The sequence below is a fragment of the Macaca fascicularis genome, chromosome 13 (assembly GCF_037993035.2).
Source record: "Macaca fascicularis isolate 582-1 chromosome 13, T2T-MFA8v1.1".
In the NCBI taxonomy this organism is placed as follows: domain Eukaryota; kingdom Metazoa; phylum Chordata; class Mammalia; order Primates; family Cercopithecidae; genus Macaca; species Macaca fascicularis.
In genome coordinates, this window is record NC_088387.1 from 110,414,758 (window position 1) to 110,430,125 (window position 15,368).

General features: G+C 48.2%; 1 protein-coding gene across 13 annotated transcripts in view; it reads right to left on the bottom strand.

Moving 5' to 3' along the window:
• The window catches only part of LPIN1 (lipin 1), a 143,536-nt gene that overhangs the window by 127,148 nt on the left and 1,020 nt on the right, over positions 1-15,368 (bottom strand). The window lies entirely within an intron of this gene.

The following is a 15,368-nucleotide window of genomic DNA, read 5'->3' on the forward strand; positions in this document are numbered from 1 at the left end:
ATGTATATATGTGTGTATATATACATGTATGTGTGTATATGTATATGTGTTTATATGTATATATGTGTGTGTATATGTATGTGTGTGTATATGTATATATGTGTGTATATGTATGTGTGTGTATATATGTATATATGTGTGTGTATATATGTATATGTGTGTATATATGTATATATGTGTGTATATGTATATATGTGTCTGTATATATGTATATATGTGTGTGTATATATGTATATATGTGTGTGTGTATATATACACATATGTGTATGTATATATACACACACACACACATATACGGCTCTTGCCCCCAAGAATTCACAATCTAATGTGGGAGTCAGACATTAGTACCCCTAAGAACCTTGAGAGGGAGGTACAGCAAGTATCACTGCCATTCCCATTGAAGATGAGGAAACTGAGGTTCAGAGAGGTGCCAAGGACAAAATGTGATCCCTGTCTCAGGAGGCACCCATGGTGGGGACAGTTTCAGATATAAACAAGAAGCTGTGTGCCAGGTGACCACTCACACCACAAGGAAACTATGAACCACCGAAGGAGGTGCTTGTTGAGAATGCAGATTCTGATTCCGTAGGTCCAGGGTGGGGCCTGGGAGTCAGCATTTCTCCTTAGCTCCTCCAAATAGTGCAGGGCTCTCAGACTGCTGACCAGATCTTTCTGCAGAGTGCCCGGGTCACATTTAGAAAATTCTGGGATCTCTAGATCAGTGTTTCCTAAGCCTGGCTGCACATCAGAATCACATGGGCAATTTGCTAAACATGCCCAAGGCTCATTGCCAGAAATTTTCATTCCACAGGGATTGGACCTAGGATTCCATCACCTCAAAAAAAAAAAAAAAAAAAGTTGTTCAGGTGATTCTGACAGCCCTTTGGACCGACTGTTCCTGGCCTTGCTGGGAACCTGAGGATGCGTGCCTTGCCTTTTCTATTTCTCCGACTCTCTAGCTCCACCTGGCGAACCTATCTTGTCTGTCATAAAGACTCTGAAGCTTCCTTCCAATCAAAACTGGGCCCAAGTCTAGAGAAAGCCTCTGGGGTAGGATTTGGCCAGTCCCTATCCAAAAATAATATTTCTCTCCAATTTCAGCTGGCCTCAATGCCTTAAATTTCTCAGGCTGAGAATATATTCCTAAGATTTCAGGGGCAGAGCCAAAATCCTATTTATCTCTGTATCATGGGACTTAACAAAGGGAAGAGGATAGGCCTGATACCTGGAGGTAAAATTTAAATGAAAACTTCGAGTTAAGCATTGCCCTTTTTTCTGACTATTTTTATCAAAAACATCTGGAGAAGGGCAATTTAAATGATTTCTGTCCTATGGTTTTCTTCTGTGATGCAAACTGTGAACACCCAGAGCACCATGTACCTGGGAGGAAAGCAGAGAAGGAGACAGCGGGTGGGGGAGGAAAGAAGGAGGTGGACGCATATGTAGGGCATGTACTGTGCTCCTATTGCTAAGCACTATTTGCTAAGCACTTTAGAAACTTAGGCCACAAGATCAGATACGACTGAAGAATTCACTAGCATTACCTGTTCCCAGGCCCCACTCAAATCTACCAAATCAACATCAACAGGGGTAGAACTCAGGAGCTTTGCAACGCTCCCAGGAGCTTCTGGTATTTGGGAACCACTGCACCGCCTTGTTTAATCTGCACAGCAACCCATTTTACAGATGAGGCCACCCAAGTGCAGAGTGACTTACTGAAGCCACACAGCCAGTATGTGCCAGAGCCAAAGCACGAAGGAAAGCGGACCAAACTTTCTAGTGGCATTTTCACAGAAAGCAAAAATGTTCAAAATCCCCGGGGGAGTAAGGACAGATGCCTTTTTGCTTTACATACACCAGCGTTTCCTTAGGATGCACAGCAAGGCGTGTTCAGTGTGTAGACTTCATCCTGGGTGACCCCAAGTGAGTCCTTCTTCAGATCAGAAAACAAGGGTTAAGGTTAGGGTAACAGCCTGTAAGAAAGTGACAGCCCCCAGAACTCACAGTAACAACTCTGCTCAGGAAAAGGCCTTCCATTTTCATAGAATAGTTAGATTGGAAAATCAAGGGAATCACACACACTCTCACACCGTAGGTCAGGGTTTCAGAGAGGCATTTGATAAGATCTTTCGTGATGCTCTAAAGGTTAGTTTGGATACCCTGGGTTGGGTAACAGTATGTCAAGCACAGCATTTAGACATTGTTATTCCTAAGAAATACGGAAATCAACTTGGATGGGGGCTTCTCAGGCCAGGTCACTGGCTCTATTCTTGTTCTTTCCTTCTTAGACATTTGATCAATACTGAAGTGGGAGAGAAAGCATGTTTGTGGCTTATGGTCAAGATGGTTTAGTGAATTTGTATTTTGAATCACCCCCTCTGATCCAAGCCCACAGTATATCAATGGATAAGCAAATATGACATAGCAGGGCTCCAACATCAGTCAGTGTGCAAGAACCAAAGACAGATTAGAAATGTGCAAGGTGAATGGAGCTGAAGCCACAGGCCCAGCAGGCTCTGGCCTGGAAGGAGGTCATGGCTGGAGGTCAGCACCTGTGAAGGAATGCATCGATGGGACACGGGAGCCGGGCTTCACACTGAAGGTAATCCTGGAAAGGGATTTCCAGTGCTGGTGAAAAGAGGCTTAAACATGTCTGCAGCCCTACTGCTTAGGGCCAAGGCGATAGAGGGAAGTGACTCAACCTTTCAAGCAGGAAGGAAACCAAAGGCTACTTCGTTCAGAGCCCAGATTTCCCCATATCACTGTAAGACGGGAGCTTGGAAATGCTGTTATAAGGCCTGGCTCTGGACTGTGCCCTGGGACCTGGGGAGGCAACTACAAACCACAGAACTGAGGGTGGACCTTCAAATCACCCAGCCTTGCTGCTGGAGAACAAAGGACTAGGAGTTGGGGTAAGGGGTATTAGAGCAGAGGAGAAAAAACACAACAAGATTTTAAAATTCACTCAAAATGAGCCCTCGAGCAAAATGTCTAATGCTAAGGATAGCACACAAAATAAATATTTGGAATATAGATTTACATCATGTTGTATCCTAGTTATTCTCATTTAACAGTCATTATCAGGTCATTGAACAATCTGATAATGACTGTTAAGTGAGAATAATTGAGATACATAAAGACACAGACTAAGGAATAACCTCCATTAAAAAGAGAAATTATGAAACAGATATCAAAAGGTAAACAATGAAATAAGGGAAAAGAATCTATTAGAAATATTGGAAATGAAAAACATAGTCATTGAAATTAAAACATAAATAACAATATGATAGATAAAACCTAACAGGAAGCATAAAAGAGAGAATTAATGAAGTAAAATATAGTAAGGAAGCATTCAATAGGCACGGCAAGTCAAAGAGATTAAGAAAGAAGTAAAACAGCAGCTAGGAGACATGGAGGATACAGTGAGGTTCAAATTTGTGTCTAATTGTTCCAGAAAGGAGAATTAAGGAGATCTCAGAGAAGAAGCTTTTGAAGAGATGTTTAAGAATCTCCCAAAATTGATGAATGAGTGATGAGTAAAAAAGCAGACTCTGAACACTGAGAAGAGTAAATAAAAATAAATCTACACCTACACATTACAGTGAAACTTAGAGCACACATGCAAAGGATAACATTTAAATGTCTCAAGGAAGACATGTTTTCTTAAATATTGAGGGGAAGCAACTATGGACCTAGAATTTCATAATGACATAAACCACCATTCAAGAAAAAGAAAGTGTGAAAAAAAAAAAGATACATTTTCAGATAAACAAAGACTAAAGGAATTTGTCTTCCATAGACTGTCCCTAGAAGAACCATCAAATCATGAACTCAGACAAAAGGTGCGGGATACAAAAAACAGCAAAAAGTACAGATAAAGATACAAGAGATTGGACATATTATAATTAACATTTTTTTACTGAAAACAATAACTGAAATTTTTAGGTTTTCTTTAAAACAAAAACTAAACCTCTGGACAAGACTAATAACATAGGGGTGTATCCAATGGTTGTCAAAGTGAGCTGAGGTCTAGGCCCTATTTGGCAAGAGTATAGAAGTAATAAATAATTTTAAACCATGTTATATAGGTATGTTTTCTTTACTTTTCTTTTCTTTTCTTTCTTTTTTTTTTTTTTTGAGACAGAATCTCACTCTGTCACCAGGCTGGAGTGCAATGGCGCAATCTTGGCTCACTGCAACTTCCGCCTCCCGGGTTCAAGCGATTCTCCCGCCTCAGCCTCCCAAGTAGCTGGGATTATAGGCGCACACCATAACGCTCAGCTATTTTTTTGTATTTTTAGTAGAGATGGGGTTTTGCCATGTTGGCCAGGCTGGTCTTGAACTCCTGACCTCAGCCAATCTACCCGCCTTAGCCCAAAGTGCTGGGATTACAGGTGTGAGCCACCATGTCCAGCCTATAGGTACGTTTTCAAAAACTAAGGAGAACCACTAAACGAATATAATTTTGTTCTGTGATTATGGAATTAACTGAACAAAAACAGAAGAGAGGATAGAAAAATTATATTTTAAAATTATAAATTCAACAGAAGTCAAGAAAAGAAAGCAAGTCAGGTTTTTAAAAGTCACAAAATCAGTATGTTGGATAACAAAATCAAAATCTGAAAGGACCCCGTCAGGTCTAAAACCAACAAGATGATATTTAAGACAAATATGCTAAGCATCAAAAGTCCACTGTAGAACTTCCAGATGCTAAAGTCTTAGCCATCAGCAATTAATGCGAAAAAATCAGAATACTTTGAAACGATCAGAGCAGTTCATTAGTTTCTCAAAGCTCCTCCATGTGTAAACTGAGGCTAAGAATCACCTGTGTGTTTCTTACAAGGATCGGTAGGACAAGATATGGAAAATGTCTCGTAGGGCACTGGCATAGAGTGAAAGCACTCAGTAAACAAAAACAATAATCAACCTGGACATTGATCATTTTGGAAACACTTTGAATTATCCATAAATTTGGAATAAGTCGTGTTTGCAAAGTACCATTATACAAGTCAGCTGCTCATATTCAGTGTTCAGCGTAGAAGACTTACTGTTCCTTTTCTTTCTGTCTGCTGACCTCTCACCCAGTGGGCATTTTGAATTAGGTAAAAACTAGAACTTGACCCCGTCTTGCTTCACCATTAACTGGGAAGTGCCTGTGAAATGGCTATTAATAAACTCAATTTCTGCCTGGGTCAAATCAGGTGAAGACACCAACTAGCCAAGTCCCTTTCTCCTTTATTTTGAACTGTTTTGAAACTCAGATCACCTTATCCTTAGATAAAGAGAATTCACTCAAGAATTTCAACAAAATTCTCTTATTATTGGCTGAAAATGTTGTATGTATTACCTCATTTTCCATTTGTCAACACTCCCTGCCTGCTTTGCATGTGGCGAGGGGCCCTGATCCGCGCCGGTGCGTCCTGTACCGGGTCACAGCGTGACAGCGCCCTCTAGAGGGTATTTCTGGGCCAGGACACCGGGACCCGAGCGACCGCAATGAGATGTTTCTGTGAAAGGCTGCACTTTTATGGGGTAAATGAGGAACAGGCGGGGCCTGAAAAATATAGCAGGGCATGGAAACTGGATCCTCCCAGCCGCTGCCGTGCAGAAAGTCTGCAGACTGTTACTCCGTGCTGCTCTAAAAAGAATTCCAGCCTGCAACTCCAGAGTGGTAGCTCTGGGAGGTTACTTCCTCTAGGAGTTTCAAAGGATGTTGCAAGGAGCCCTGCGGTGACTGTGGGGAGAGGAAGGGTGGAGCTGGCAAGGAGGTGGCAGGGTTGATGTAGGGAAAAGAAAGGAAGCTTGAGAAGGGAGGGCTCCAAGCTCTCCGTCCTTTTATCTCCAGAAGTTGCTCCGTTCTTATTCCATTTATAGACAGGGGCCTGCAGATATTTTCAGCTATAACAAGAATTCCGCGTCGGAGAGTGCAGCATTGAGAACTATGGAGAGGCTCAATTCCCTGGGCCACCACTGACACGCAGAGTGCCTCCAAGCAGAATTAACAAAGAGGACCTCTGGGTGGACAAATTTCAACAAGGTACCCTTTCCCCTTCACTGTCCCATCCAGCCTCAGCCCCAGAGCCCAGCGGGCGTGATGAGTCAAGCACAGGTTGGGTTTCAGCCCCCAGCGTCCTCTTGGCCAGCACGCCATGCAGACCATAAACTGCAGAGTCTTAGCTGCAGCCCTGCCATGGCCTCATTTAATAAAAGTGCATGTCACAAGCCACCTACCTGATAAGGCTGGTCTGCAATGCCGCCTCCCCCGTGAGTGTTGGTGAGCCTGGCTACTTTTGAGGGCAACCCTGTGCTTGCAGCGTCCACACAGGGTCTCAGGCAGTCTATGGACAGCCCTATGGGGAAGGTGCCATTGCTACAAATGTATTGCAGGCCTGGTCAAAACCACATGGTCAGGGCTAGAACCAGATTCTCTGAACTGTTCAGATTCTCTATATTTCTCTCCTACTAAATGCAATTCTCCCCTCTACAGAGTCTCATTCTCTTCATTCTAGTAACAAACTCTTCCCAAGTTCAGAGACAAAGCCCCCTGTCCCTGCCTTGCTGTCCATGCTGTAGGAGATATCATATCCCCCTGCCCCTCCCTGAGCCCAGCTGCAAAGCAGCTTACAAGAGTCTCTCAGTCGTATTTATTTCAAACTTTCGGTATTATTTGTTTATATACGTTATCAAGGCCAAGATGGATCTCAAGAAGCATATGATGAAAAACAAAACTGGGTAATAGAATCATTTAAAAACAGATTAGGACCAGACCCAGTGGCTCATGCCTGTAGTTCAAGACCAGCCTGGACAACATAGAAACACCCCATTTCTAAAAAAAAAAAAATTAAAACTTAGCTGGGCATGGTGGTGTGTACCTGTTGTCCCAGCTACTTGGGAGGCTGAGGTGGAAGGATCACCTGAGCCTGGGAATTTGAGGCTGCAGTGAGCTCTGATCACGCTGCACTCCAGCCTCAGCAATGCACCAAGATCTCATCTCAAAAAAAAAAAAAGAAAAAAGAAAAAAAGAAAAAGATCAAAAGCAATGAAATGGAGCTGGATTCAGAATGCCAGGAGGGAGTGGAGAGAATGATTCCTGAAATCTAGACTGTAGATAATCCTGCCTTTGAGCACCAAACAAAACTCTGCCCCCAGCAGCTGGGGCCGAAGAGGGAAGGTGAGTGCCCAGACTCTACTTACCCAACAAAAGGATCCACATCGATTAATCACTATGGACACACATTCCAACTGCAAACACTGTGAGGGGCACATTCACGGGTCCTCACACGGGGTGATGAGAGCAGAAGGTCAGGGTCAGACCCTCTCAGAGAATGGCCACAGGCATCTCATTGCTCGCACAAGAAGGGGAGTGCTCTTTCCCAGGGGCATGTGCTCTGCCCATGGTGCCCAGGCTATGGCTGCCCACCCTGTTCCTGTCCCTTTAAACCGGGACGACCCATCCACAAAACTCACCACACAACCTCCATCCAGGACCAACACACACAGTCCTCAGGCGTGCCAGACCCTCCAGCACCGTCCTTCCCCACCAGCCTCCATCTTTCCCGGAGTCCGTCCAACCCAACGTTCTAGGCTTCCTCTCTCGTTTCACCCTGGGGGCTAACTGCAGAGCACCTCTGGAGTGCTCTGGGCCCACCCACGTTCTGGTTCTCCCTTCTCCAGGTGCATCCCACCCACACTGGGCAGGGCTTTCTCAAAGGGACAGCCCAGGGGCTGTGGATGATCACATGATAAGGGCCAAAAGCGGGGTCGGGGATCCTCAGCACGTTGATGAAGCCCAGAGCAGGCCAAAGCTCACCAAAGACCTGTGCGCACTCAACTGGTCCTTTCATTCCAGCATCTGTTTCTTCAGCAAGTTCCGGGTGCTTGCTATGTGCCAGTGGCCCATTCCAAAATAACCACAATAGAAAGTAGGGGCCAAATTCTAAAAGCGAGCTGGTGGGTGGTTGAGAATGTAGGCCTCCCACCAGCTGGGGGGTTTCCAGGCGGCTGGAGAAGGCTGAAGGCTGCACTTACACAAGGCCTTGAAGGATCACTGGACATTGCAAGAGCTCTATCAATTGAGTGCAACCCCAAAGGAAGAAACAGGGTTGGATAAGCAGAGGCACGGGGAGAATGTGAAGGGCTGAGAAAAGAGACACAGAGGGAAATCTCTGGAAAGAGAAACAAGACCAAGTGCATTCCAAATCTAAATGCAAAGGGAAGCTCAAAATGGTACCTGAGTTTACACACATTCTTCAATGGGAAGTCAGGAAGTGACTGTTAGTCTTAGCTCTGCCATGGGCATGCCTAGAAAAGACAGCTGCTACGCTGTGGGGCACTCGGTAACCCGTCTGTAAAACAAAAGGATGCACCAGATCTGGAGTTCATAAACTCTGTATTTCAGGGACTGAAGTTGTATCTCCAGCCTAGGTTTCTCATCTGAATTCTGTTAAAAGGTAAACTGAGGCACAATAAAATTCTAAAGAGTTTATTTGAGCAAACGGTTCAAAACCCTTCTCTGCTACCACCTGGTTAAAAGCACCATCCCCTCCCGCTTTGATTATCGCAACAGCCTCCCAACAGGTCCACCATGTCTGCCCTGCCCCGAAAGCCCAGGAGATAGGTTCCCTTAACATAGCAATCCAAGGCGGGGTCGAGGCCAATGCCTCCATGCTGGCCTGTGCTCCGCCGGCCTCCACACCGCTCTCACACCATCTCCTCCTACTTTTCTCATCCTCTCAGCTCCGGCCACACTGGCCTCTTGGGGTTCCTCAAACCTGCCAAGATGCTTCAGCCTCAGGGCCCTTGACACCTCCTGAGCCCTCTGCTCACTCCTCAGCTCCTTCAAGTCTTTGCTCACATGTCACTATCTCAGGGAGGCCTCCCCAACTCCCCACTGAAAATTGCGTCATCCTCCCATCTTGGGCTCCCTGTTGCCTTCCCTCACTTGCTTTTTCTCCACAATCCCGCTCCCCATCTGACATGCATGTTACTTAGACACTTGCTTATTCTTTTCTCCTCCACCTGGACTGTAAGCTCCAGGAGGGCAGGATGTTTGTTCTATTCACAACCCATTTCCAGTGCTTAGAGAAGTGCCAGCCACAGTGTCGCCTAGTGAATATTTATTACTAGAATAAGCAAATGAGTGAAAAGACAATAATCTTTTATAATTTTCATTTCAGGGAGCATGCGTGGTAACTGACATACGGTTGTCAACTTTTAAACTTAAAAAATGAAAAACAATGGAAGGAAGGGAGGGAGGGAGGGACAGTACTTTCTTTTCATAAAAGATACTTTAACCTCCCCAAAATAGAAAGTGCCTTCTCCCAGGATAAATAACAGTCTTTCCCAAGGAATTTGAATGGGCCAAGTCACATGAACATATCTACCCCACAACATTGTCTTATTTTCTTTGTTCACCATGGGTCAGTGGAAACTTTGGCACCAATAACCCATGCCATGCCTAGCAGCCCTCCAGCTCTGTGTTACTCTGGTTCTTCCTTCAAAAACAAGAGAGCTAGGTATAGTGGCTCATGCCTGTAATTCCAGAATTTTGAGAGGCCAAAGCAGGAGGATCATTTGAGGCTAGGAGTTCAAGACCTGTTTGGACAACATAGACCTTGTTTTTACAACAACTTTTTTAAAAAATTAGCTGGTTGCAGCGGCACACACCTGTGGTCCCAGCTACCCGGGAGGCTGAGGTGGGAGGATTGGTTGAGCCCAGGAGGAAAGAGAGTCCATCACCCTGGCTGACCCTTGCTCTAGCAGACACACCTGCTTACATCAGAATCAGCCTTGGCACTGGGAAGGGTGGGGGCTCCAACTCCAGCAGCCAACTCAGACCCAGAGCTGCCGTTCGGATCACAAGAGCCAGTGTGACACCTGCCAGAGGTTCACAAACTGTACAGTTCACACTGAATTTTCAGTAAATGGATACTTTGCCTGGCAGCTTCTTCTAATCCACCTTTCATGCAGCTGCTATGAGAAAAGTAAGAAGAGTCTTCCGAGCTCACCTCATTCACCCCCATGCTGGGCTGGTAAAGCAGCGTCATCAGTCCCAGTTTAAAGATGATGAGCCCAGGGCTCGGAGAGGCTCAAGGTGACTTGGGCAAGGTCGCAGCCCAGTTTGGAAGCAGCAGAGCCGGGATTCCAAGCCAGGGCACCTGGACAACAAAGCCTGGCTTTCACCACACCTGCCCCTTCCTCAGGTACAGCAGGACGTTCACATAAACACCAGCCCTCCTGGAGGAACAGAGCGGCAGTGCAGGGCAGAGCAGGGCAAATCTGCTTACCTCGATGACCACAGCATTGGGGATAAGCCACGCCCCATCTTCTCTCCTCTGCATAGAGTCCAGGAGGCGGCAGGAGGCAGGGACAAAGAAGGGCGGACCCATTACTTCCCAGAGTAAAAGCCATCTCAGACCTCCCTGTTTCTCTTCTTCCTTCTCAGTCCCTCATCCCCATCCCTCACGTTCAACTCCAGGCCACCTGCTCCCAAAAGCCGACTCACGGGCTGCCTCCCTTCCACTGCTCCCATCTCCCCATGTCTGGAGTCTTCATTTCAAGTATACCCAGCCCAGCCCAGCCCATTCTCTCACGCCCTCTACCATACACTTGAGCATGTTTAACTATTAGAAGACAAAATGACATGATGCATTTTATATGATCTGCATTATTTTATGTGGTTCTTAGCTCGCTGGCTATTACTGAAATTCCAGATCAAGTGTTCTTCTGCAGCCCCTACAGGGCCTGCAGGGGTGCAGAACCGACATTGACAAGTTAAACGGCAATAATAGGGCACACCACAGTTTGAGGAGTGTGTGGAGTCACATAACCCATTTGAGCTTCACAATCACAAGCGTCACAAACTGAGTCTCTCAGGGAAGGGACCTTGTTGAAGGTCTTGCTTTAGACACTTGCTCCCCACTCTGGCCCTGACCAGAGGGGTCGGGAAGACTACTGAGGCCCCCCAGGTAGGCGGTGAGAAAGGACCTTTGGGAACAGGTTTAGGTGAGGGAAGGCTGCACACTGAGGTGCTTTGGCTTAATAGGTGTGTGCTAAATAGGGTGACTGCTCCAATCCAACACCTATGACAGCAAAAGAGGGTGCCATTAATAATTACAGGACAATAGGCATAAACCTGAGCGACCCGGATAAACAAGGACTAGCATTCCCGTGATAAAGGTCTGCCCTGGGTTGGGCAGTCTGGGAGGCTGTGCTAGGTGCTGTGGGGACACCGAGATGGTGACACTCTCACTTCCCCGGGGAGTGTGACATTTACTGGGATGGAAAAATGTGTACTGGGACATGATCACAACCATCTCTGTCACTTAAATGCTGTGTTCAGAGCCATGTCCCCTGCACTCCAACTTTACAGAGGAGAACAGAATGTGTCTGCAACAGAAAGATGACGATCACGAAACAAAGAAATTATAGGCAAGTTACATTATGGGAGGACGGGAACTCCTATCCCCAACCATGAACTGAAATGGTATGGAGATGGAAGCATTTGAGCTGGGCCTTGAAGGATGGCTAGGGCTGTGACCGGTGCTGGGGAGAAGGGATTGAAGATGGGTGTCTGTGCCGGGGGGCAGGATGTGTTCCCAGCTTGCTACGAGTTCAATCACAAACATGTAACAGCAGGGAGTTTAAGCAGGACTGGCCTGGCTGCTCTCCTGTGACCACCGACTTTGCTCATCCTAATTTCTTGTCACTAAGAAAAGTCACATCAGACACCGTGGTTGGGTTTCCAGGAGACAGGTGGTTTCCTAGGTGTAGTGGCAGAGTGTCACCGCCAGGGGGCGCTCAAGGCCTCCCCACGGTTCACCTGCAGGAGGAATGGGGCGGACCCAGGACGCTGAGAGGAGACAGAGGCCCAAAGCCCCGCTCCCCACGGAGGCCTGCAGTTTTCTTCTCTGCCTCCATCTCCCCCACAACAAACACCCCAGGGGCCAGTACCTTCAGGCCGGCCAGAGGTGGCAGCCTCCCGAGAGCCCTCCGAGGAGCAGGGGGCAGCCCACACAGCCGTTTCAGGGGGTTCGCGGTCTGGGAGAAGTGGACCCTTTCCCTGGGTTTGTCTCCACACCTGGCCACCGTCAGGGGCGTGCGCTCTAGAGGTCCCTGTAGAAAGGGGCCCCAGAGGACGTCGCCCCGCCTCTGTTCAGGCCTCTGGCTGGTGCAGCCAAAGGAACTCAGGTGGCAAACAAAAGCTCTGGGTAGATGGGGCCCCAGTTCCTACCTGGACTGGAGGCGATAAAATGGTTCCAGGGTCCTGAATGGTCACCTCCCGGGAGACCCAGCTAACACACCTGGCTCAGCACATCCCGGAGCAGCACAGGGACGTGGTGGAAGGAAAGAACAGAGCTGACGGGGGTGTATTAGCCTGTTCTCGCACTGCTATAAAGAAATACCTGAACCTGGGTAACTTATAAAGAAAAGAGGTTTAATTGGCTCACAGTTCCACAGGCTGTACAGGAAGCACAGCTGGGGAGACCTCAGGAAACTTACAATCATGCAGAAGGCGAAGAGGAAGCCAGCACGTCCTATATGGCTGGAGCGGGAGGAAGAGGAAGAGAATAGAAGGAGGTGCTACACACTTTTAACCAACCAGATCTCTCATGAGAACAGCAAAGGGAAAGTCCGCCCCCGTGATCCAATCACCACCCACCACGCCTCTCCTCCGACACTGGGGATTATAATTCAATAGGAGCTTTGGGTAGGGGACACAAATCCAAACCATACCGGGGGTGAGGTGGGGCCAGACTTTGAGGGGCCTTGAATGCCAAGCTAAGTGACTAGAGGAAGACTAAACTCAGAGTTCTTCATACAGAGACAAATGCAGGGTCTGGCTCCATGCATTTTCCCATACAGGGTTCTCTGAGTCCGCTGGGCCAGTGTAAATGGATTCAGTGTCTTGGCACCATTGTATTTACAGTCCAGCCTGTCCCCACAGGCCATCTGCTTTCAGGTGTAGTGCTGGGATTAATAATAGCTACTGTTTATCAAGTACCTGTGAGTAGTATATAGTTAGGTACTATAAGCTTCATTTTATAGATGAGACAACTAACTCTTCAGCAAATCAAAAGTTGTAACTGACAATGTTGGGGTGTGAGTCCAGGCCTCGTGGCCCCGAACCTTGGCCTTCACTCTGGGTCTTACATATTCGGCCCGTGACTGCCTGCTATCTTTCATAGACGGGGCGCCTGACCAAGACGAATGTCACCACACACACCCTAACTAAGAAAAAAATAAAGTCCCAACAGCCCAAGGAACAACTTAGCTTTAGGGGAACACACTGTACTCTCATTCCCCAGCCTTTGCTCAAGCTGACCCCGCAGCCTGGAAAGCTCCACCCCCATCAGCTCTGTTTATTGAAATCCTATTCCTCCTCCAAGGCCAGCTTCTCTGAGAGGCCTCCTCCGGTCCTGCCAGGCTGAGTCACTCTTGACCTGTGCCCTGTGAACTCTGTGGCTGGCCAGCTGCAGCCCCACCCATTCCCATTCCACCTTGACCTCCTGCAGAGGAGGGAGAGACGAGGCCTTACACATACCCCCACCAAATCGCGCCCCCCGCACCCCCCCACAGAACTCTGTACACATTCAGGACCCAGAAATATTTGTGGCGCAGAGATCAAGCCCAGAGTCTCTGGGAATGGCCATGGCCAACAGCACAGGTGATGCTGCCAACTTAGCAGGTGCCTCTGAGGGCTCACGCTGCCGCCAGCTGCCCTTTTCTAGCCTCAGGAATGAAAACAGCCCCATGGCAGCTGAGCCACTTTTACCCTTCCCAGAAGCCAGTCAGCCCTGCCTGGGCTTCTGGCCAGGGCAGTCGCAGCTCCTGCCCCTGCCACCCACATCTCCTGCATCCCCCACTCAGCATTCCTGGACTGCTGTCAGTCCATCGGGGGCCTGCCTGATCTAGGTACCAGTTCCTCTGCTTTGCTAAAGCCCGACTCTGGGCCCAGCCCTCCCTGCCCTCCAAGGACTAGTCCCAGACTCAGTCACCAGCAGCAACTCCCAGTGACGCTCCCAGTTTCATGGCTCTGCAGCCACCCTTCAGCAAGCAGGTCAGATTCTTCCAGGTACAGCACCAACCTGAGCCAAGGCCAAGGCCACCAGGCCCCCTTCAGAAGCAGAGCCTCGCAGGAAGCCAGCTCTGCAGCTTGAGAGGAAGCGGGCCAGACTCCCCCTGCCCCCATCACCCTTCTGAGCCATGGAGGCCTGCCACCCCCGAGGCAAAAGGCATGGGCACCGCACAGAGACGGCCAGGGCAGGGGTGGGGGGGATCTGGGCCACAGTGGCTCAGCCAAGGGGCCTGCTGAGGGCTTTAGCCTGGGGCTTAGTATCCCTCTGTCTGTTGACAAGCGTTTGTCAAACACAGAGGAAGGTTGTGGGGTTGGAAGAGCTATGGAATACAAGGGAACACGTGGTGGGTTTGACATCCCTTTTGCAGCTTCATTACAAGAAGCCTTCAGTGAAGGAAGCACCACCTCAGGCTTTTATGTTATTTAAACTTTCCTGTATATGCTACATATTCTACAATGAACATGCTATTATAATCAGAAAAATAATTAATATCCAATAAAACACAAGCAGAAAACAGACATGATGTTAAATCAGTATTAAATCCAAACTTCACATCTGTAGGGAGGTGCAGGAGAGAACGAGGGTTGGGCTGGGCCCCAGGAGGCCTGGGTTCCTGTTCCCATCTTCCACCACTCCCCTCCCAAGGTGCTATGTGAAAGTCCCAACTTCATCACCTCAGTTTTCTCAGCTGTCAAATGGGAATCGCAATGCTGTGCTGCCCTCCTGCCGGGGTTGTGTGAGAGAGGTGTCGGGATAATGACACCTGCGTCTCAGGGCTGGCGAGAGTCCGTCCCGTGGGGCATGTGGCAGAGCTTCACAAGAGCCTCACCTGCCCACTTGGCAGATGCGAGTACCATTCCCAGTCAGTGCTGGACAAACTTAAGAGACATTCCAGCAATGGACACAAGACAAAGCCATTGTAATCCTCCACTAACCACAAAAATAGTCAACTTAATCTGAGCGTGGTGTCATTCGCCTGCACCAGGCTCCCGAGAGGAGTCCTGCTCCTGTCCCCGTGATGTAGAGGGATGCTGTGGACCAGCCTGATGTCTCCCCTGCAGGCCTCCAGCCCATTCAGAAAATACTTGCCCAAAGGGCCAATCTGCAAAACAGTGCAGAGGTGTGAGCAGGATCCATGCCTCCTTTCTCCCTAGACAGCCCTCACTGCACTGGAGCCTGGGCACCAGCCCTAGAAGGGCCTCTTGTCCCTGCAGGAAGGCACTGCCCTGAGGATGGAGCTGACTGAAGTGACAGGCAACAGGTGCTTGGGGTCCAGGAGTGGGAGGTTGG